This window comes from Rhinopithecus roxellana, chromosome 3 (genome assembly GCF_007565055.1).
Source record: "Rhinopithecus roxellana isolate Shanxi Qingling chromosome 3, ASM756505v1, whole genome shotgun sequence".
Taxonomy (NCBI): domain Eukaryota; kingdom Metazoa; phylum Chordata; class Mammalia; order Primates; family Cercopithecidae; genus Rhinopithecus; species Rhinopithecus roxellana.
Window position 1 is genome coordinate 59,691,120 of NC_044551.1, and position 22,320 is coordinate 59,713,439.

Consider the following 22,320-nt stretch of genomic DNA (forward strand, 5'->3'; position numbering starts at 1 on the left):
TAGGGTTTCCAGAAGAAGAAAGAAATAACAAAGAGCCATCTTTGAAAATAAAATAGCTGAGGATATTCCTGAATTGAAGAAAGACATGGTTTTGATTGAAAGTGCACCCTGAGATACAAATAGAATAAATAAAAGTGAAGCCAACACTGAGATACATTATAGTGAAACTAAAAAATACCAAGGATAAAGCCAAAAATGCTCTTACAAGTGATCAGAAAGAGAAGACACTTTATCTACAAGGAGAAACCAGTAAGACTGACAGCAGACTTCTCATCAGCAACAATATATGCCAGAAGACAGCAGATTAGTTTCCTGAAAGCACAGGGAGGAATTAACAGTCAACTTAATATTTTACAGTCATTTAAACTATTATTCAAGAGTGAGAGAAAAATAATAAAATTGTTAGAAACTCTGCATCTAAAAGAGTTTTACCATTCTCAGAAATAAATCATTACTTTTTTTTTTGAGACAGGATCTCACTGTCATTCAGGCTAGAGTGCAGTGGCATGATCTATAGCTCACTGCAGCCTTGATCTCCCAGGCTCAAGTGATCCTCCCACCTCAGCCTCCCCAGTAGCTGGGACTACAAGCACGTACCACCAGGCCTAGCTAACTTTTTTGATTTTTTAGTAGATATGAGGTCTTGCTATATTGCCCAGGCTGGTCTCGAACTCCTGAACTCAAGCAATCCTACCTCCTCAGCTTCCCAAAGTGCTGAGATTACAGGCATGAACCAAAGTACCCTGCTAAAAAAAAAAAAAAAACAAAAAAAAAAAACAAAAAAAAAAAACAAAAAAAAAAAACAACTTTTTTAAGGTGAAAGCAAGCCCAGAGAAAAGGCTGAATTACAGTAAACAATTGTGTACCTACAAATAAATAAGTATATTTTAGATTTTTTTAAAATTTATTTTCTTATTTCAATAAGTTTTTGGGGGAACAGGTGGTATTTGGTTACATTAATAAGTTATTTAGTGGTGGTTTCTGAGATGTTGGTGCACCCACCACCCAAGCAGTGCACACAGTATCCAATATGTAGTCTTTTTTTATTCAATTTTATAACTTTATTTGATGTATTTGATGATCAGCGATTAGTTCTCATCCACACTGACTGTCTGTAGATTTTTGAAAGTGGTAACAGGTACATAGGTAACCAAAGTACAGAGCTTATTTGGTGAATCTTCATCCTCATTACGTTTTCTGGACAGCCGCACATGGATTTGATGTGGGACATTCCTTATTCCTTTGGCCCAGACAGCTTTGTTGAGCCTGGTATCAATGCACACACCTGGAGTTCCCATCTCCTTCATGGCAAATTTCCAAATCTCTTTGAGTGCCTGAGGGGCACGCTTCTTGAAGCCCGCTCCATGGATGTGCTTGTGAATGCTGATGGTGTATTCTCGGGTCACCACCTCGTTGATGGCAGAACGGCCCTTTTTCTTCTCGCCACCCTTCTTTGAGGGAGCTATTCTGCCGGGTCCAAGTTGGAAAAGCTCAGTGTGTAGTCTTTTTATCCCTTGACATCCCCCACCCTTTCCCCTGAGTCTCCGAAGTCCAAAGTATATGTACCATTCTTTGCCTTTGTGTCTCATAGCTTCGCTCCCACACATGAGTGAGAACATACGATGTTTGCTTTTCCATTCCTGAGTTATTTCACCAAGAATAATAGTCTCCAATTCCATCCAGGTTGCTGTGAATGTCATTATTTCATTCCTTTTTATGGCTGAGTAGTATTCCATGTTACATATATACCACATTTTCTTTATCCACTCATTGATCGATGGGCATTTGGGCTGGTTCCATATTTTTGCAATTGCAAATTTGTATGTCCACAATTGTTTCTTGTAGCTCTTTATTTCTTTTTATGCACACAATTTATTACCACTGAGACGGTTCTTTCATAACAAGATGGTTCTTTCTTTTAAAAAGTTGGTAAATTTAACAATTTGTTTAAAAATAATTAAAATTTTTGTGTGTGTTGAAAATTTGAGGGTTAAAAAAGGATAAATAACCAGATGGGGAAAGGGGGTAGTCATTGTTTAGTTAAAATGTGCTAAGTCCTTTTCATGTTCTAGAGGAGGATAGAAATAATGAGCAAATTTAGACTTTGTGAGAAAATTCATGGCTAAATGTTTATGTTAAAAATTTAAAGATAACTGCCAAAGAAGACAAACACAATTTATAGATTGCAAGCCAGCAGAGGCAGACAAAGCAGAAATATAGAAAAATGTTATCAATCCAACAGAAGGCAGTAAAAGGGATAGGAAATAAAGATAAAGGATGGTAAGCAGAAACACAAAATGTAGTGGCAAAAATAACTCCAACTCTATCAGTGACCAGAATAAATGTAAGGAGATTAAATTCACCTATTAAAAGATAGATTATCTGATTGGATTTTTAAAAGAGAAAGACACATTATATGCTGCACACAAGAACTACACTTAAACAAAGGCTGAAAAGAAAGCATGGGAAAAGATATGGCAGGCAGAAACTAGGCAGAGGAAAGCTGGGATTTCAGACTAACTTGAATTTAAGGTGGAAAGCAGATGATTCTAAAATCTCAGATTTTCTCTTTGATTTTTCTTGAGGATTCCACAATGACCTACTGCATATCTATTCAGGGTCTCACAGTTATCTCCAATTCAGTTTTGCAAAACTGACATCATTTTCATTTCTAGGTTGTCTCTGAAGCAATTATTGGCCCTACTCTCCACATAGATGCCCAGGTACCTTTGGTCCTCAGGCCTGCCACTTTTTTCATGGCCTTGCATTGATTATTAGGGCAACCAAAATATAGACTGTATTTCTCACCAGGGCCCGGAGGCTTCCTGGAAAAGGCATGAACTCATGTCTTTGAGGAGAGTGCCCCACTGAAGTGCCAAGAGCAGAGGCAGGCGGCTCCCTGCAGGCAGATGCAGTCAGGAGCAAGAAATTGGGACTGAACTTTCCTGTCAAAATTGGGTCCTGTCACCCCGTCTTCTTTATCTGACCCAGCTCTCTCCAAGAGGGAGCAGAGTGAAGCAGTAATGCTGACAAAGCCAACAGCAGGAAAGAAAGCTCTGCTGAGTGGTGAGAAGTAGCTTAAGGGGGACAGAGGCTGGGAGAACAGCGAGTACTGTAAGGGTAGTGGGTGGGTGGTAGGGAAGGAAACTGCCGGATACAGACCTACCACTGTCAGTGTGTCAAATCCTAGCCCATCTGCACGCCTGCCTCAGAGAAGACAGGAAGGGGGAAGCGGGGGCAGGAAGTGTGGAAGCCTCAGAATATTTTGGCCCTGCTTGTATTTGACTATGTCAGTTCCAAGATGTTCACCTCAATCTGGCAGTCGACAGTGTCTTTTACAGCAACACAAATCAAATATTCTATTGGGTCAATGCAGAGCAGTCATTAAGTGACCCACCTCGGGGAACTGGATGCATCATTGTCGTCAAACTGGTACTTTGCTGTCAAGCAGGCACACGTCCGACTGCTAAGGCATGGTTATGTCATGACCCAGACTCGACCATGGGGACAGTAGCTGCATCGCCCTTGTAAACCCCAGGCTTCATTCGGCATATATCAGCATTCTGCCTTAATTGAATTACGTAAATATTCATTTTTTAAAAATGCAACAATGAGGCAATTCCTTAAACAGAATACATGCATTTTTGGTGGCTGTTTCTCTTCTGTACTTAAGGGGTCAAAGGCAAGGCAACCCTCAAATAGTTTGCAATGCTGGGAGTGGCCAGAACATAGAAAAGTGTCTGAAGTGCAGGGAGGAAGCCCCTCACTTTGACAGGCCTGTAGGATTCCCCCAAGGGCTTAATTACTCTGCTGTCATGATCCTCTATTGCTGGCCAGAGACTGAGGCGTGGACAGACACTTGCACAGTCCGAACACAAGCCTTCCCATCCTGGCCCCCGTTTGAAGGGGAAGCAGTCAGGGCCCTGGGCTCCAGGAAGACCAGAGGAGGTAGGGCCCTGCCTCCTCCAAGCCCCCAGTGGTGGGCCACTGAGGCCTGCCCATCTGCCACACTGACTTGGTTTTAATGAAAACTGTCCATGTGCTGCTACTCACTCCTAATTATCTGTGCTCCGGCCTGGCTGGCTGACGTGTTTATTTTGTGGCTGCCAGACTGGTGGAGATGGTTCTTTCATAAAGAATCACACCGCTTTCAAGTTGAGTTTTCTTTTTGCCCATCATTTGTTTTTGCAAACATTTCAGGATTAATTGAACACTGTTCCCCCTTCCAACCAAAACACATGCTCACCTTCCCTGCACAATATGGCCATCTTGGCATTTGATCATCTCTGCACACTTTCATTTCTGAGTCCCCAGTGCTGACAAAAGACCAGTCTCAAGTAACCCCAGGCCGCTACGTGGGAGAAAATTGAGTTTCATTTCAGATTAGCCTCTCCAGTTTCTGTCTCTGAAAAGCTCATTTTCTGTAAATCTGGGTTTGGATATCTTCAGGCTCACCTTGAGCATGCAGCTGCATATCTTTTGCTCGTCTTTTTAATTATCAGTATGGGTTTGGAAGCTTCTACAATATGTCATGTTTTGAGCAAGGGAAAAAGGAAGAAGAGAGTTAGCTTGGGGCAGACATTAGAAAGTGTCAAATAAAAATTGTTCTTCTCTAACATAATTTCACTATTAAGACACCACTGGAAAAAAGTAGCTAGAGATTAAAATGACTGTTTCCTTTATTTCTACTATTGCACACCTCATTTTGTAAAACAAAACCAAAAAACTTTCTATCAACCTCATTATCACCCCTTCTCTCTTTCTAGTGTTGCTTAATCCCACTCGCACAGAAGAATCATCTGGGTATTTTAAAATGTACCAATGTGTGGTAGACAGAATAATGGCCTTCCAAAGATGTTCCCATTCTGACCTCCAGGACCCGCTACCTTCCATGTGATTAAATTAAGGATCTTAGGTGGGAATATTATCCTGAATTATCCAGGTGGGCTCCAAAAGTAATCACAAATGTTCTTAAAAATAGAAAAAGGAAGCAGAAAAAGAGAGTCAGAGTGAGATGTCACCATGGGAAAAAGGCACAGAGAGATGCAACTTTGTTGGCTTTGAAGATGGAAGAAGGAGGTCTTTGGAGGTTTGAAAGGGCAAAGAGACCAGGTGCAGTGGCTCATGCCTGTAATCCCAGCACTTTGGGAGGCAGAGGTGGGAGGGTCACTTGAGGCCAGGAGTTCGAGACCAACCTGGGCCACATATGGAGACCCCTTCTCTACAAAAAATGAAAACATTACTTGGGTGTGGTGGCATGCACCTGTAGTCCCAGCTACTTGTGGGGGCTGAGGTGGGAGGATGGGAGGATTGCTTGAGGGTAGGAGATTAAGGCTGCAGTGAACCATGATCATGTCACTCCACCAGCTTGGGTGATGAAGTGAGACCGTGTACAAAAAACAAAAAAGGCAAGGAAACAGATTCTTAGAGTCTCTGGAAAGGTCTGTAGCCCTTCTGAACTATTGAATTTAGCCCAGTGAGACCTGTGTTGAACTTGTGACCTGGAGAATTAGAAGATAATAAAATTGCATTGTTCTAAGCCACTAAGTTTGTGGTAATTCATTTCAGCAACCATAGGAAACTAATACATCATGTACATTTTCTCTAGACTACCTACGCAGCAGGACTGGGCACCACTGGGTTGCACTGTTTCCAGGTCCTCATTCCTCCCTGCTCCTCAGCCCCTTACAATCTGCTGCTGGGCCCCCAAACACCTCCGAAGCTCTTCTCACACACTAGTTGCCTCCTTGCTGACAAATCCCCTGGACACTTCTCCCTTCTTACTTTACTTAACACTGGACACTTGACCATTTCCCCATCCTGAAGCAGTCCCCTGCTTCAGCTTCCCAGACACCGTGCATCTACTGTTTCCTTGGCCGCTCTTGTCATCCTTGTGATTCTCTGGCTGCTGCTTTTCCTTGGACCAATCCTTAAGTGTCGATGCTGGGAAGGCTGCACATTAGGGTCTGTTCTCTTCTCACTCTCTATACTCTTCCCAGGGTGTTTCATCTATCCGTTTGGCTTCTCTATAGTGATGGATACCTACCCTAAATCTTTTGCTCTGATCTCTTTCCTGCCTTTCACAGCCATATATTCAACCATCTATCTCAAGCCCAGTATGTCTAATGCTGAACCCATTTTCTCTACCATAATTTCCCTCCTCTGTCTATGATGTTGTTATCCATGTGGCAACTCAAGCCAGAAACCTGAAAAGCATCCTGTCTCCTTCCACTCCCTTGCCTGTTCCTCACTTAAATCTGATGAATCACTTCTCTCCATCCACTCACTACCATCTTGGTTCAGGCTACCTTCATCTCTACCTGAATTATTGCAAGAGCCAAAGCCATCACTCAAAGACAAAAATGCCATGACTCTGTGGAAAACACTTTAACATCTCTCTCATTCCTTAGATGATGACCTTTTCACCTGTCTTCAAGTCATAGTGGCACTTTGCTCCTATTTTCCTGTCCAGTGGCACCTCCTCCCATGCTGGCCTCTATCCTCACCCCACCTTCTCTCCAAACTCTATGCCCAGGCCATTATGAACCATCGTACTTTAGTTATCTGAATTCACTATGCTTCCTCTTACCTCAGGGTTTGTACATGCCAGTCTCTCTTCCTAAACATATTCTTGTCCCACTCTGGGACTAGCTAAGTCATCCCAGGCATTGATCATAACCTAGCTGCTGCCATGGACTTTTGTCATTTTTTTAGCTGCTTAGCAACCATTCATCCTTCCTTCAATATCCTGATTTCCTTCTGGAGAATTAACCATTTTTTCCTTTGTGTTCCCTTGGTTGAATGGTAAATCCATGTGTCAGGCCCCTGTTGCAGAAGCTAAAGGGTGTAAACTCATTTCTCTCATGGCCCTGGTACAAGGAGGTAGAATAGCTGTGACCTAAACTGGCCAATTAGATGCTTTCCTCCAGGACTTTGAATCTTATACAAATAGCACAAGGATGAATGAAACTGAAATCCCTCCACATTAGTGGCAGGGCTCTGACCAGATTGTTCTGGCTCTGAGATACTCCCTGGGTTCCTGCTTCCTAACCCTTAAAAGCTGCTTTTCTTTCTGCCCTTTATAAGCCTGTTTCTCCAGATTTTCTGTTTGTACTCAGTATCCTTCCATTAAATTCTTTTATATTTAAGTTAGGAAAACTTGGTTTCTGTTAGCTCTTTAACTGTATTTTCTCTGGCTTCGTAGCCTGGATTAAAAGCCTCTCCTGTGGGCTTATCCTTCTCAAGGTAGTTAATTTTATTTATTTATTTATTTTTATGGTGACAGAGTCTCACTCTGTCACCCAGGCTGGAGTGCAATGGTGTGGTCTCAGCTCACTGCAACCTCTGCCTCCTGGGTTCAAGCAATTCTCCTACCTCAGCCTCCCCAGTAGCTGGGACTATAGGCACACACCACCACGCCTAGCTAATTTTTTGTATTTTAGTAGAGATGGGGTTTCACCATGTTGCCCAGGCTGGTCTCAACCTCCTAAGCTCAGGCAATCCTCCTGCCTCAGCCTCCCAAAGTGCTAGGATTACAGGCATGAGCCACTGCACCCAACCCTCATGGTAGACATTAGAGTGTATTAAAATGGCACTTACTTCTCTTTCTCTCCCACTAGACATAAACTTTTTGAGAGCAGGGACAATACCTTGTTTGTTATTGTATATCCAGTGCCAAGGACTGTGACTGAGATATAGTAAGCATTCAATAAGCCTTTGAGAACAGTGTGAATGCAGTTTCATCCTTTGATGTGCACAGAATAAATGCAGAAAAGGCTCATAGTCTACTGGTTCCAATGTTTCCAAACAAGCTATTGCTAGCTTATTTACATTATTGCTAAAAGTTTTCATTAAGGCTTCCTCTGCCCATGGGCAAAGCGTGTAGACAATTGTGCGAAGTGTAAAGCAAACCAAATCAAACCCAAACTGAAAATATCAAAATAGAAACTTCCACTTCAAGGAAAATGAGTAGACATACTTTTCCCTATTCCAACCCCTAAATGCAGCAAAACTTCCTGGATGTATATAAAACAAACATAAGAAGATTCTGAAAGAGGGAGAGAAGGCAGACCAATGAGGGACTTCAGAACTCATGCAGTGATGTGGTGGTGAGTTCCCTGAGTTTTCTTTTTGCTTCATATGTCTCAGACTCAGAGCGGAAGAAGCAGACTCAGAGCGGAAGAAGCTAGCAACCTGGAAACACTAATGTACACTAATGTATAGACAGAAAGAACTCCACCAAAAACCTGTTCTGTCTAGGTAAAGGACCAAAAAAGGGATAGCCTAGCAATAGCTGCCCTATTCCAGTCAAACACCATAGAAAACTATGGCCCCATCCCAACCAACACCAGAGAAAGTTGAGGGGGGAGCCTAGGATGTCAAGAGGTACCCAACTTCACTCCTGCTAGGGTGGTGTCAGAGAAGGCTGAGTGGGGAGCCAGGACTTTCATCCCCAATGGGTGGTAACAAGCACCTTCTTTTCTCCACATGGTATTAGTGGGAACCACCCAGGGAACCCGGACTTTCATCTCCATATAACTGTAACAAGGTGTGTATTTCCCCTTCCAGCTGGGGAGGATTTGTGGAGGCCTACTGGGGATGCGGAATTCCCATCCCACCTAACAATAATGAGTAGCTCCCTTCTCCAACCAAATGGAGCCTGTATGGAGAACACAGACTTAAACGCCCACTTGGAATTTAAAATGATGCACCCTTTTGTACCCTGGAAGAGTGGTGTTAGAGCAAGCCAGCTAAAACAAGGCTTAAATAAGATCCCAAACCACAGTACATATTGTCTAAACTATCTAGGTTTTTTTGTTTATTTGTTTGTTTGAGACAGAATTTTGGTCTTGTTGCCCAGGCTAAAGTGCAATGGTGTGATCTCAGCTCACTGCAACCTCCACTCCCAGGAGCCTGCCTCAGCCTCCCAAGTAGCTGGGATTACAGGCATGCACCACCACATGCGGCTAATTTTGTATTTTTAGTAGAGATGAGCTTTCTCCATGTTGGTCAGCCTGGTCTTGAACTCCCGACCTCAGGTGATCCGCCCGCTTCGGCCTCCCAAAGTGCTGGGATTACAGGCATGAGCCACCGCACCCAGCCAAAATATCCAGGTTTTAATGGAGAAAAAATAGATTTTTAAATAGAAATTTTATTAAATTTATTAAAAAAGATTTTTAATAGATTAATTATCACAAGAACCAGTGAGATCTGAAATAAAGGAACACAATCATCAAGATGACACAGTTGTTAGAATTATACAACAAAGATTTTAAAGGAGGTATAAAAATGCCTCGACTATCATTACAAATGCACATGAAACAGATGAAAAAACAAAATATCTCATTAAAGAAATGTAAAACCTCAGCAAAGAAAGAGAAGCTATAAAGAAGAACTAAATGGAAATTTTAGAAGTGAAAAGTATAATAACCAAAATGAAAAGCTCAGTTGATGGACTAAACAGCAGAATAAAGAGGAGAGAGGAAAGAGTCAGTAAATTGACAATAATAGGAATATCCAATTTTTAAGAATTGATGCAAAATAGATGTACGTAGTTTCAGGGTACAACTGATGATATACTACACTCATATAATTTGTAAGGATCAATTCAGTGCACTTAGGATATCCATCTCCTTAAGTATTTGTCTTTTCTTTATACTGGAACCATTTAAATTTTTCTCTTATAGCTATTTCGAAATATACAATAGATTAGTGTAAACTATAGTCATCCTCTTTAGGACAGACCTAAAGAAGCAAAGTAAACCTTTGCTTTAGAAACTGAACTAATAATTACCATCCAAAGAAGGTGTATTAGTCCATTCTCACACTGCTATAAAGAACCACCTGAGACTGGGTAACTTATGAAGAAAAGAAGTTTAATTGACTCACAGTTCTGCAGGCTGCATAGGAAGCATGGCTGGGAGGCCTCAGGAAACTTACAATCATGGTGGAAGATGAAGGGGAAGCAAGCACATCTTACTGTGGGGGAGCAGGAGAGAGAGAGCTAAGGGGGAAGTGCCACACACTTATAAATCATCAGATTTTGTGAGAACTTACTCACTATCATGAGAGCAGCAAGGGGGAAATCTGCCCCCATAATCCAATTACCTCTGACCAGATCCCTCCCTCAACATTGGGAATTACAATTCAACATGAGATTGGGGGGGGGGGGACACAGAGCCACACCATATCAGAAGGTGAGACAGTATTTGCAGTCTGAACCTAACCAGATTGATGACCTGCTAAAATAACAACAGCAGCATCAAAATCAACACGCTACAAAGGATTTTAACTGGAATGAAAGTCTTCACAAGAAAACATCACATTGTCAGGATGCAATCCTGAATTACTCAATAAACAAAGAACCCAGAAACGTGACCAATTCTCAAGGGAAAAAACAATCAATAAATGCCAACCCATGTAAAACAGACATTCGATTTATCAGACAAAGACTTTGAAGTATGAGTATGCTCTAATGAGGGAACATAAGCATGCCTGAAATGAGAGGAAAGACAGACATCCTCAGCAGAGAAAGAGAAACTATTACAAGAGCAAAATTGGATATTTTCAAACTGAAAAGTATAATATCTGAAATTAAAAATGCACTGGATTGGCTCAGTAATAAAATGGAGAGTATAGAAAAGTCAGTTAGTGGGAAGCTAAATCTACAGAAATTATCCAGTCTAAATGACAGAGGAAAAAATTGTTCTCTTCAGTTCATTAAAATGTGTATGACTACTGAAAGGAAAAACTATAACATTGTCTGGTGAGATTTTCAACATATGCATATATAATACATATGTATATAATACGTATGACAACTATGACATAAAGGTCAGCGCTGGAGGCTAAAAGGATCTGTGTGGTTTTATGACACCTACATTTTACTTGATGTAAAATATTAATTTAAAATAAAGTGTGACAAGTCAGGCAGGTATGTTGTAATTCCCAGAGGAACCACTAAAAAAATTATAATTTAGAGATATATGCAAAATGCCAATAAATGAATTAAAGTGAAATTTAAACTAAAACATTTAAATTAAACTAAACTCAAATAACCCCAAAGAAGGCAGGAATGAAGAAAAAGAGGAACAAAAACAGATGACCTACACAGAAAACAAATAATAAAATGAAGACCTAAATCCAACCATATCAAAAATTAAATGAAGTATAAATGTAAGTACACCAAGAAATTCACTTTAAGTATAAAGGCACAAACTAAGAAGATAGTAAAAGATGCATCAAACAATGATAGAAGGCTGAAATGGCTATGTTAATATTAGACAAAGCAGACTTGGAAACGGAATATTACCAGCAGTAAAGGGGGGCATTAAATAATGAAAAAAAGGTATATAAGGAGATATAACACTTCCAAATATGTATTCAGGAGTTGTTGTATTCATAGTTTGATTTTAAAAAAAACTAGTTTATTTTATATATATATATTTTTGAGACGGAGTCTCACTCTGTTGCCCAGGCTGGAGTGCAATGGCATGAACTTGTCTCACTGCAACCTCTGCCTCCCAGATCCAAGACACTCTCCTGCTTCAGTCTCCCAAGTAGCCGGGACTACAGGTGCATGCCACTACACCCAGCTAATTTTTGTATTTTCAGTAGAGACAGGGTTTCACCATGTTGGCCAGGCTGGTCTTGAACTCTTGACCTCAAGTGATCTGCCTGCCTGGACCTCCCAAAGTGTGGGATTACAGGCGTGAGTCACTGAGTCTGGCCTGATTAGAATTTTTAACAGCTTATCTTGGCATTGTAGGCAGAGTCTAAAAAGAATGAGTGTAGTCTTTACTGGAAATTTAAAAATAGTAATTATGGTATCCCATCAGTTGTTTCCCAGTCTGTGAAACATCCTGTGGAAGAGCTTGTTCTGCCATCATACAGGGTAGGAATCTTGAGCCAATGTAGCAAATGGCTTCTGATAGGCTGACTCCTCATTTCTTACCCTAACAGGTGTGAGTGTTTGACACTATAACTTTGACCTGGCATGAGTAATCGTAAATGATCCTACATGCTAACAATATTCTACTTATTGCCCTCAGTCCTAGTTTGCAGAATGCTTTCTGCCTACCAACTTACTGAAAGAGATACTGCTGGAAACCAAAGCCATGGCCTTGGAGAGTCTCTCATCTCCCAGCTTGCCTGGCCCCCTCCTTCTTGACGTCAGGAGACCGTGATGGGTGTGTCTGGCCTGACGTGCCACTAGCATGTGTTTCTTGAGTGTTCTTCTTTCCTGGGGTGGAGAGTCATGATCTGATTCTGATTCTTTCTATATTTTCTCACAAGGTAAGGGAGAGATTATGGGCCAGCCCATCTACTGGCTTTTGACCCCTTTGCCAACTGTTCTGCAAGTCACAGTATAGAATCTACCAGGGGAAGTTAGGAATCAAAAAGATGGCGGTGGATTGCTGCAATTAAATAAAACCATGAGGGAATTATAAGAAATAAACATCAAGTCCAGGTTTATGTTTATTCTTTTCTTATCTTTTTTTCTTCCACCCCAAAGATATTATAGGTTTATGTTTAAAAGATCAATTTCATTATAATCAGCATATAGGAGGCCACTGTAAGAAACCCTGAGAAAATTGGTAGCAAGGTCACCAAGAGTGAAGCTAGCAAAAATCAACTTTAAATGGATAAGGACAAAGAACACACACATACCAACACACACACATAAACCTATGGACTATTCTCAGTCATGACGATCATTGCCACAACCCTCAATAAAATGTGTGCAAACAGATAGCATATTAAAAGATTAATATTACATGACCAAAGGAATTTGTTCCATGAATGTAAGGGTGTTTCAATATTTGTATGTTTATTAATATATTTCACATTAATGGATTCAAATATTATAGAAAGATTTCCATCAATTTTTTAAGAAAAATTCAACATCTATTCTTGATTTTTAAAAAAAGTGTTAATAAAATGGGATTTAATAGATATTACTCTGTTATGCAAAACCCAGTATTATGCCTGTCAGGAAAAGGTAGAAGCATTCCTATTAAAATCCGGAACAAGGAAAAAACACAGCATCACTAGTGTAATTTATCACGGCCTGGTGGAGTTTTTCAGCACAATTAGAGAAGAGAAAGAAATGGATGGTTCAAAAGTTGGGATACAGGACATAAGTTATAATTATTAGCAGATTTATTTGCCTCAAAAAATCCAAGAGACAATATTGAAATACTGTTATAGTCAGGGAATGTAGCAAGGTAACTGAATAAAGGTAGTGTATGGAAATCAATAGCCTTCATATATGCAAATTATAATCAATAAGAACAAGAGGCCCCCAAGGGCAAATACCAAATACGTGAAATACTTAAGAATAAACTTAAGGAATGTACAAGATTTATAGAATGAAAACTTTAAATACTAATGAGGATCACAAAAGGACATGAACAAATAAACAACATACTAAACTGATAGAAAATTATATTATTATAAAGATATTAATTCTCCTTAAGTTAAACTAAATTTATAACATGCTGTCAATAAAATGCGAACTGCAGTTTTTTTGAACTAGACAAACTAATTCTAAAACTTATATGGCCCTGATTGCTTAACGGATGAGGCTTTGGCCTCCTAAAATTTATATGGAAAAAATAAACAATCCAGGAAAACTAGGAAAGTTATGAAAAAAAAATGAGGGAACTGTTTCTACTAGATATGAAAACATAATATTCAAAACAATGCGACACTGAATGTTAAGTAGATAAATATACTAATAGAAAAAGATTAGAAAGTCTAGGAATAGATCCTCAAGCACTGAGGAATTTATTTTGTGATTTTCAAAGCAGCGGGTGAGCTGATTGTATGTTGGCATTTACCCCCATTCCCAACCTTCCATGCTCCCCTCTGTCACAAATATGCTGGCTGGAAGCCAGAGTGCCACATTTCTGGATTTTCTTGTCAGCTGCCTATGGTAAGGTTCTGCAACTGAGGGGCACTCACTGGTTGGGATTGAGGAACAAGAGGTGAGATGGAGCCATTTTTCTGCTTCTGGTGCCTCTTCTGGCCGCAGGAGTGGCAGGAACAGCAGGTAACTTGGGCTGCACCAGCATTAGTAAGAATGGTAGTAGTTTGAGCAGCATCCTTAGAAAGTAAGTTCCTGGGTTCCTGGTCAATGTCTATGGGAATGTTCCAAAAAAGCAATGGCCCTGCAGCCAAAAGCTCAGCAGTGAAAATAAACTGCTGGTTTCCAGCCCAGGGTCACTAGCAGCATCATGATCACAGACTGATATCCCTTTCACCTTTTGCTTCTTTAGCCCTTCCAATTCTTTGTCACAAATTGTTTGCATTAATTTATTCTCTGCTGGGAATATCTAGAGTACTTCCACATTTCCTAATAGGACACTAGCTGATCAAAGGAGAACATAGCAATTATTCAACAAATGATTTTGGTGAAACTAGGTAGGGTAACTCCTCACTTAACATTGTCTATAGCAGGGGTCCCTAACCCCTGCTATCAGTCTATGGTCGTTAGGAACCAGGCCACACAGCAGGAGATGAGTGGCGGGTGAGCATTACGGCCTAAGCTCCACCTCCTGTCAGATCAGCTGCAGCATTAGATTCTCACAGGACCATGAACCCTATTGTGAACTGCACATGCAAGGGATCTAGGTTGCATGCTCCTTATGAGAATCTAATGCCTGATAATCTGAGGTGGAACAGTTTCATGTTTAAACCATCCCCCACCACCCTGGTCCATGGAAAAATTGTCCTTCATGAAACTGGTCCCTGGTGCCAACAAAATTGGAGGACTGCTGGTCTATAGGTAATTGGAAACTGGACACATAATGAAACTAACTTTACCATAGGCTAATTAGGAGAAACAAGAACTGAGTTCCTATGGCATATTTCTGGCACAAAAAAAAAAAATCACCAAACTTCTAAATAAATACCCCCAACAGTTCTAATCTTAAACATTGAAATAAGTATGAGCTATACAAACATTTAAGAAAGATTAATAAAAGCCAGTAAATGACTAGACAATTTGTGGTGAGTCAGTGAGTAATGGCAGGTGCAGTGGTGGTGGGTTAAATGAAGGAATAAATGTTTGCAAAGTGAGAATTGTGAGGAGCACCTCTTACCACTAGGCAATTCAAAAGTGTGGTAGGCTTGCTGAGTGCTTTTGTACCTCATCGTTTATTGTTGTGCATTTGCATGATTATTGAATACTTTATGAATTTTTACTTTACAATAATCTGTATTCATTCATTCCTTCTCCAGCCTGCTTATTTCAGTTCAAGGTCAGGGTGTTCAGAGCCTATCTTGGCATCTCGGGCATAAGAGGGGAACCAACTTTGGATAGGACGTCATCCCGTCACAGGGCACACTCCCACGCACTCAGTCTTACTCACACTGGGACAATTTAGACACGCCAATAAACCTAAGGTGCATATCTTTGGGATGTGGGTAGAAACTAAAGTACCTGGAGAAAGCCATGCAGATGTGGGGAGAATGTGTGAAATCCACATAGAGAGTGGCTCTGGCTGGAAAGCAATTTATTTTTCTCAGCAATGTTATGAAGAAATCGTGAACTAAACAATGTTATTCAAGGATCTGCAGTCAACTTCTGGAACTAAAAAAAATGTTTGATTCTTTACCTCACAGCTTATACCAAAATATATTTTAGGTGAATCAAAGATTTGAATATAAAAAAATACACCACAAAAATATAGAAGAAAACAGACCAGGTGCAACAGTTCATGCCTGTAATCCCAGCACTTTGGGAGGCCAACAAGGTAGGATTACTTGAGCCCAAGAGTTTGAGACCACTCTGGGCAACACAGTGAGACCTGTCTCCACAAAAATTACAAAATTAGCTGAACATGGTGGTATGCAACTGTAGTCTCAGCTCCTCAGGAGGCTGAAGTGGGAGGATTACTTCAGTCTCAGCTACTCAGGAGGCTGAAGTGGGAGGACTGCAGTGAGCCATGATCATGCCACTACACTGCAGTCTGGGTGACAAAGCAAGACCTTGTTCCCCCACCAAAAAAGAAAACATGCGCGCACACACACACACGCACGCATGTATGTGTATATATATGAACACATGGCAGATCGTTAACCATATGCTCAGAGAGCTGAAGGTGTTTCTATTTTTTTGAGATGGAGTTTTGCTCTTGTTGCCCAGGCTGGAGTGCAATGACACAATCTTGGCTCACTGCAACCTCTGCCTCCCAGGATCAAGCAATTCTCCTGCCTCTGCCTCCCCAGTAGCTGGGATTGCAGGCATGCACCACCACATCCAGCTAATTTTGCATTTTCAGTAGAGATGGGGTTTCGCCATGTTGATCAGGCTGCTTTTGAACTCCTGACCTCAGGTGATCTGCCCGCCTCGGCCTCCCAAAATGCTGGGACTACAGGTGTGAGCCACCGCACCTGGCCCTAAAGGTCTTTCTAAGATGCTCCAAATAATATAAACATCTGAAAATTTAATTTCATAAGAAAGTTGGCATGAAAAAAATCCCACCACAGAGGAAGTTAACAGACAAACAGGGAAAATATTTGCAATGCATATCCACAGACAAACCTCAAAATCCCAACAGAAAAATCAACAAAGGTAATGAACAGACAGTTTACAGAAAGGAAATATGAATGGTTTTCTTTTTCTAAAAAAAAAATCAGAATTAATGAATGAAGCCATCCGCTCCTGAGCTTTTCTATGTTGGGAATTTTAAAATTAATGATTCGATCTCCTTGCTCATGATTGATCTGTTCAGATTTTCTATTTATTCATGATTCAGTGTTGATAGGTTGTGTGTATCTAGAAATTTATCCGCTTCTTCCAGGTTATCCAATTTGTTGTGATATCATTTTCCGTACTACTCTCTTATGATCCTTTTCATTTCTGTGACATCAGTTGTAAGGTCTCCTCTTTCATTTCTGATTTTATTAACTTGAGTTCTCTCCCTCTTTTTCTTAATCTAGCTAAAGATTAGACAATTTTGTTTGACTCATCTTGGAAGGTGTTGGATGTCTATTACCTTGATTGTGGTGATGAGATCATGGGCGTTTGCATATGTTCTAACTCATCAAATTGTACACATTAAATATGTGCAGTTTTTATATATCAATTATACCTCAATAAAGCTGTTTAAAAAAACTCACAATAAGGAAATTGCACATTAAAATCACAATAGATACCATTTCTACCTATCATATTGGCAAAGATAAAAACAAGTTTGATAACTCACTGTGGCAGTTTTAAAATATATCTACAAATTATTTGGTACTCCTTTCCTTTAAGAGGTAGAGCTTAATTTGCCTCCCTGTGAATGTGGTTGGACTCAGCGACTCACTTCTAATGAATAAAACATAGCAGACATGGTGGCTTGTGGCTTCTGAGACTGTCATGAAAAGCGCAGCTATATCCTACTTGCTCTCAGTTTTGGATCACTCTCTCTGGGAAAGGCCAATCGCTGTCAGGAGGACACTCAAGAAGTCCTGCAGAGAAGTCCACATTGCAAGGAACTGAGGCTTTCTGCCAGTAGTCATGTGAGTGAGACGTGTTGGAAGTGGATCCTCCCACCTGGATGACTGCAGTGCTGTCCAACCTCATAAGAGTCAGCGAGGCAGAACCACCCAACTAAGTTCCTTTAAATTCCTGACTTACAGAAACAGAGATGAGATACTACATGCTATTTTAAGCTGTTAAGCATTGTGGTAATTTTTTTTTTTTTCTCTGTGGCCCAGGCTGGAGTACAGTGATCTCAGCTCACTGCAACCTCCACCTCCTGGGTTCAAGCAATCCTCCCCTTTCAGCCTCCCAAGTAGCTGGGAGCACAGGCACAAGCCATTATATCCAGCTGATTTTTTGTGTTTTTGTAGAGATGGGGGTTTCACCATGAGACCAGCCCAAGCTGGTCTCAAACTCCTGGGCTCAAGTGATCGCCCACCTTGGCCTCCCAGAGTGCTGGGATTATAGGCAGAGCCAGTGTGCACAGCCTACTGTTACTTTTTACACAGCAATAGATAACTAATGAACTCTTTCTGTAGTGGGATGTATGGGAATAGGCACCCTCATAAATTGCAGTAAAAATATGAATCAGATCAACGCTATAGAGACATATTAGACAATACCTATTACAGTAAAAATATAATTCCACATTTAGGAATTGCTTCATTAATATTTCACACCTGTGCAAGTGTATCATCCAAAAATACACTTGCACATGTGTGAAATATTAATTAAGCATTGTTATTTATTGTAGCAGTCTCTGTAATGACCAAAGACTGAAAACAATCTAAATGTGTATAGTTACTAGGACTAGTTAAATAAATATGGTACATCTATATGATGAAATTCTACGCAGCTATTACAGAGAATAATGTAATTCTATAAACAAAGACCAAAGCCATGTGCCCAGTATACTACCATTATATTATACAAAAGAAAAGACTGTGTATAGATTATCTTTGCATAGATACACAAGAGACTGATAGTGGAAAAGATGGGACTCAGGAGTGGGAGAGAACTTTTCACTGTATATCTTTTTTTGATACTTTTTGGAAGACAATTATTTTATTATGTGTATATATTAACTATTCCAAAAATGAAATAATTAGAAAACTAAAATAGATGAAAAGTCACTCATATTAAAGAGTGTTTATAATGTGTTGCCTGGAAAGCATTCTACTACAATCACGATAGCTAGGAGAATATCTTCACACGTGGAATATAACTTAAGAAAGTTATGACCTAAGCCATTGTATTTTCTTCTGTCTAGAGGAAGAATAGATTTATAGGTGGTGGATGGTCTGCTTAGAGTCTAGATAAAGAGAAATCCAATAGGAAGGATTTGTTGGTGTTTACACAGACCATGGGAGAAAGGCAGTATTTAGCAGATGTAAGTACTTTAATACTAGGGCAGTATACTTTATGTGATTCAAGAACATTCTGGGTTTTTTTGTTTTTTGTTTAGGTTCTGTGCTCAGTAAACTTTTAATTACTAATTGCTTCCCTAGGTTTATTTTTTTACAAACGATCTGCTTAATATTAGACACAAGTATCAGTCACTGCAAAAATACAGATCTCATTACAAATTTTTAAAAGGCATTTTCCTTTATACATCAATCTTTTGGAGTTGAATTTGTGTGAATCAGACCAAAGAGCCAGAACAGCAATGACTGGTGTAATATGATGGAGTTTCTAGACACGTAAAACTTAGGAGGAGAATCCACTCAGATTCCATCTCCCTCTGAGGCCTAGTGGAGTAGCCAGCCAATCTCTCTTGGAGACTTTACCCTCGACTTCTAAAATGCAATAAGCATAATAGAGCACAAAGGACAGCATGCTGAATAGCAGTTCATCTGAAAAATCCCCATGTGGTTTGATGATGTGATCCAGCTAAGAAGGCTGATGAAAGCTCAGGACTCATCATTACATAGGGACCACATAATTGAAAATCGTCATCTCACCGGGTTCTTTGTCTATTTGGAAAATCTTTGATGTTTATAATTTGAGAGGGGTGTAACCTAAGATCCTTACAAATTTCCAGAGTTTCTGATACCATTATAGGACATCATTGGCACTATGAAATACATGCATAATAAAAGTCAAATTAAGATTTGGATATGGGGAAGTCAGCTAGGCTTACTCACTAGCTGGATGATTTAAATGACTTAACTGTTACACTAACCTGGTAGCATCAGTTACGTTTTGTTTTGTTTGTTTGTTCCATAACCATAAATGACTACATTGGATAGGCCTTTAGAGTCACTCACAAATAAGTGAAACTGCAAATGTTAACTTGGTGATTGTCAAAAGCCAACTCTACTGAACCTAGCTCTGGGCACCTCACTGAAAGGAATCATTGACTAACTTGAGAGGTTGAGCAGGGAAATATTTGTGTTTCCCTATACATTATCCATTCACTTACTCATTTGTTTAACTTATATTTATTGAACATCTCTTTGCCAAGAGCTATAGTATGTTTTTGGTAATCTGCTGCTAGAAACAGCAGAGGGAACTTCAGATGCATGGCCAAAAAGAAAATTTAAAGGGGACATGACAGCTGTTTTCAATCACGTGAAGAGGGAGAAGGCTTATCTATGTTTTTCCAGAGGGCACAATTAGGGAAAGTGAGTAGCAGCGATAAGAGGAGTCAGACTTGGGCGTAAATTGCAGAAGAATATTTGCCTTTGTGAGCTGACCAACAATGGAATCCACTGCGTTGCAAAACCATCTTTAGGCAGGTCAAGAAAACTGCCAAAGCACAGATAAGGAAGATGGGGCCCAGAAAGATTTAGTGACCTGGACAAGGGCACATGGCCAGTGAATGGAGGGCCTGGCTTGGAACCCAGAATGCAAGGCAGTGCAGGTCATTCAACCCTTGGCGGGTAATGATTTTAACTTTTGCTTTTTCAACCACAAAGCTTCATGATGGATTGTAATTTTGATGAAGTACATGCTCCAAGGCGAATGTATGGGAGTGAGTCCCTGAGCTAGCAAGTAAATACCCACATCTCAAACAGACTTTGAGTTTCCACGCATGTGGAATACACAATAATTCTTGTGATGTATAATAATTTCCTTTTGCTTCATTATGAAAAGCAGTTAATGCTTATGGTAATGAACAAAAAGTAAAGAAAACTAAGGAAGTGAAGGTTCTTACCAGAAATATGAAGGTTTGCATTAATTAGAGTGGTATGTTAAATTCAATGATGATATGCCTCTGTGAGGTGCGTTTGTTTCATTGAATGTTCCATAGTTTTGGCTATCTGCCACAGGAGTATTTGAAGTGTTCAAGGCAATGATCAAGAAGAAAAACAGTATTCTGTACTCGTTCCATTGTTTTCCACAAGTTCCCTTGTTCTTCTGCTCTAAATAATTTGAACACTAGTTGTAGGGAAACAGAAAAGATCCCTAATCAATTCTTACGGAGTATGGGGGGGTATTGCACACAGGTGTCTCATGACATGTGGCTTCCCTGCAGGTCCACACAACCCATGAAAGTCCCTGGCTCCTCTGACTTGTCAGATGTTCCAGGTTGGTGTGACCCCAAATACAGTCTTAAGGACAGACACCAAGTCCAACATGTTTCTGCCTTTCCGTTTAAGGAATAGGCCTATTCTTGTCAGCTCTAGGCCTGAAGGCATTGTTTCAGAGTCAATCACGTTAAACATTTCCCCCAGAACAGCAGATGCAATTCAAACTTAAACACTGAAGCCGTAGCAGGACTTTTCTGGAACTTCCCAGCCCTCCATGTTTCCCTAACATAGTAGTTCTCAGAGAGCAGGCTGCAGATCACCACCACCAGCAGCAGCATTAGGGAACTTGTAAGAAATGCAAATTTTCAATCCCCACCCCTGAGGCACTGCATCATAAATTCTAGGGGAGGCCTCAGCGAGCTGTGTTTTAATAAGCCCTCCTAGTGATACTGATGCAAGCTGGAATTGGAGAGCTGCTAGAAGACCTTCAGGAGTAGAAAGAGTGACTTGGGTTTAATGGTTGGTTTGATGTCCAGTCTTGGCCAGCCAGCTTTTTCTCCCCCAAAGGAGTGCTCATGGAAGCCAAAAATGATCTGAACATCTCTGTGTGCATCAAGAATCTACAGGGTTTGTCTGGGATTTCTCGGAACACAGGGCAGTAAGTAGAAAATGCTGTTAGATGCCTTCTGTTTGGCTCCCTGTGGTCCTGCCAAGGTTTAAGTGGCACCCAGATTTTTCATCAATGGAAATAGAGATATCAGCACACCCGTGATGAACCACAAAGAGTGATCCAGCTTGTATAAGCTGTGCTGAGACCCCCAAACCAGCTGCTTTTTGTATATTTCTACCTACAAAGCTGTCAATGCAGCAATTTTGCCAGCTCGAATTTTACATGAGAAAGCCAAAACCCAACCATTTATATGATTCATATCTTTTAGTACTAGAACCTTACCAAATTAAATGTTCAATAACTAAAATAACAAATTCTCTGCCTCTCTGTATATTGTTCACCTAGCAAATACTTCAATCTCCATCATTTCCCTCTTCCCTTCCTCACTTGGTCCTTCTTTTTCTTCTTTATGGCAGGCTGTGTTTATGTGACAGCTGGTTTACATTGATATAAACGTGCACCCCACTCCAACTGAATAAATGTCAAGAGAACAGCGGGAAGCCTATTTCTTCCTGTTACATTCTATCCCTGCTATCAATGTGTGTGCCCACTAATGACAAGCAACATTTGCAGAGGCCACACCTGGAAGGTTGTCCACATTCCAAGAAGAGACCAGGGATAAGAGAGATCTGAGTTATAAACCCAGAGTGGACTTTCCTCAGCAATACTTGGTCACACCTGCTCCCTGTTTATATTGTCAG

The 22,320-nt window shown here is 40.4% G+C and overlaps 1 pseudogene; it reads right to left on the minus strand.

Annotated features, from left to right (window-relative positions):
• Window positions 1-1,088: 1,088 nt before the first annotated feature.
• On the minus strand, window positions 1,089-3,419 carry LOC104665799 (annotated as a pseudogene).
• Between the last annotated feature and the right edge of the window lie 18,901 nt (window positions 3,420-22,320).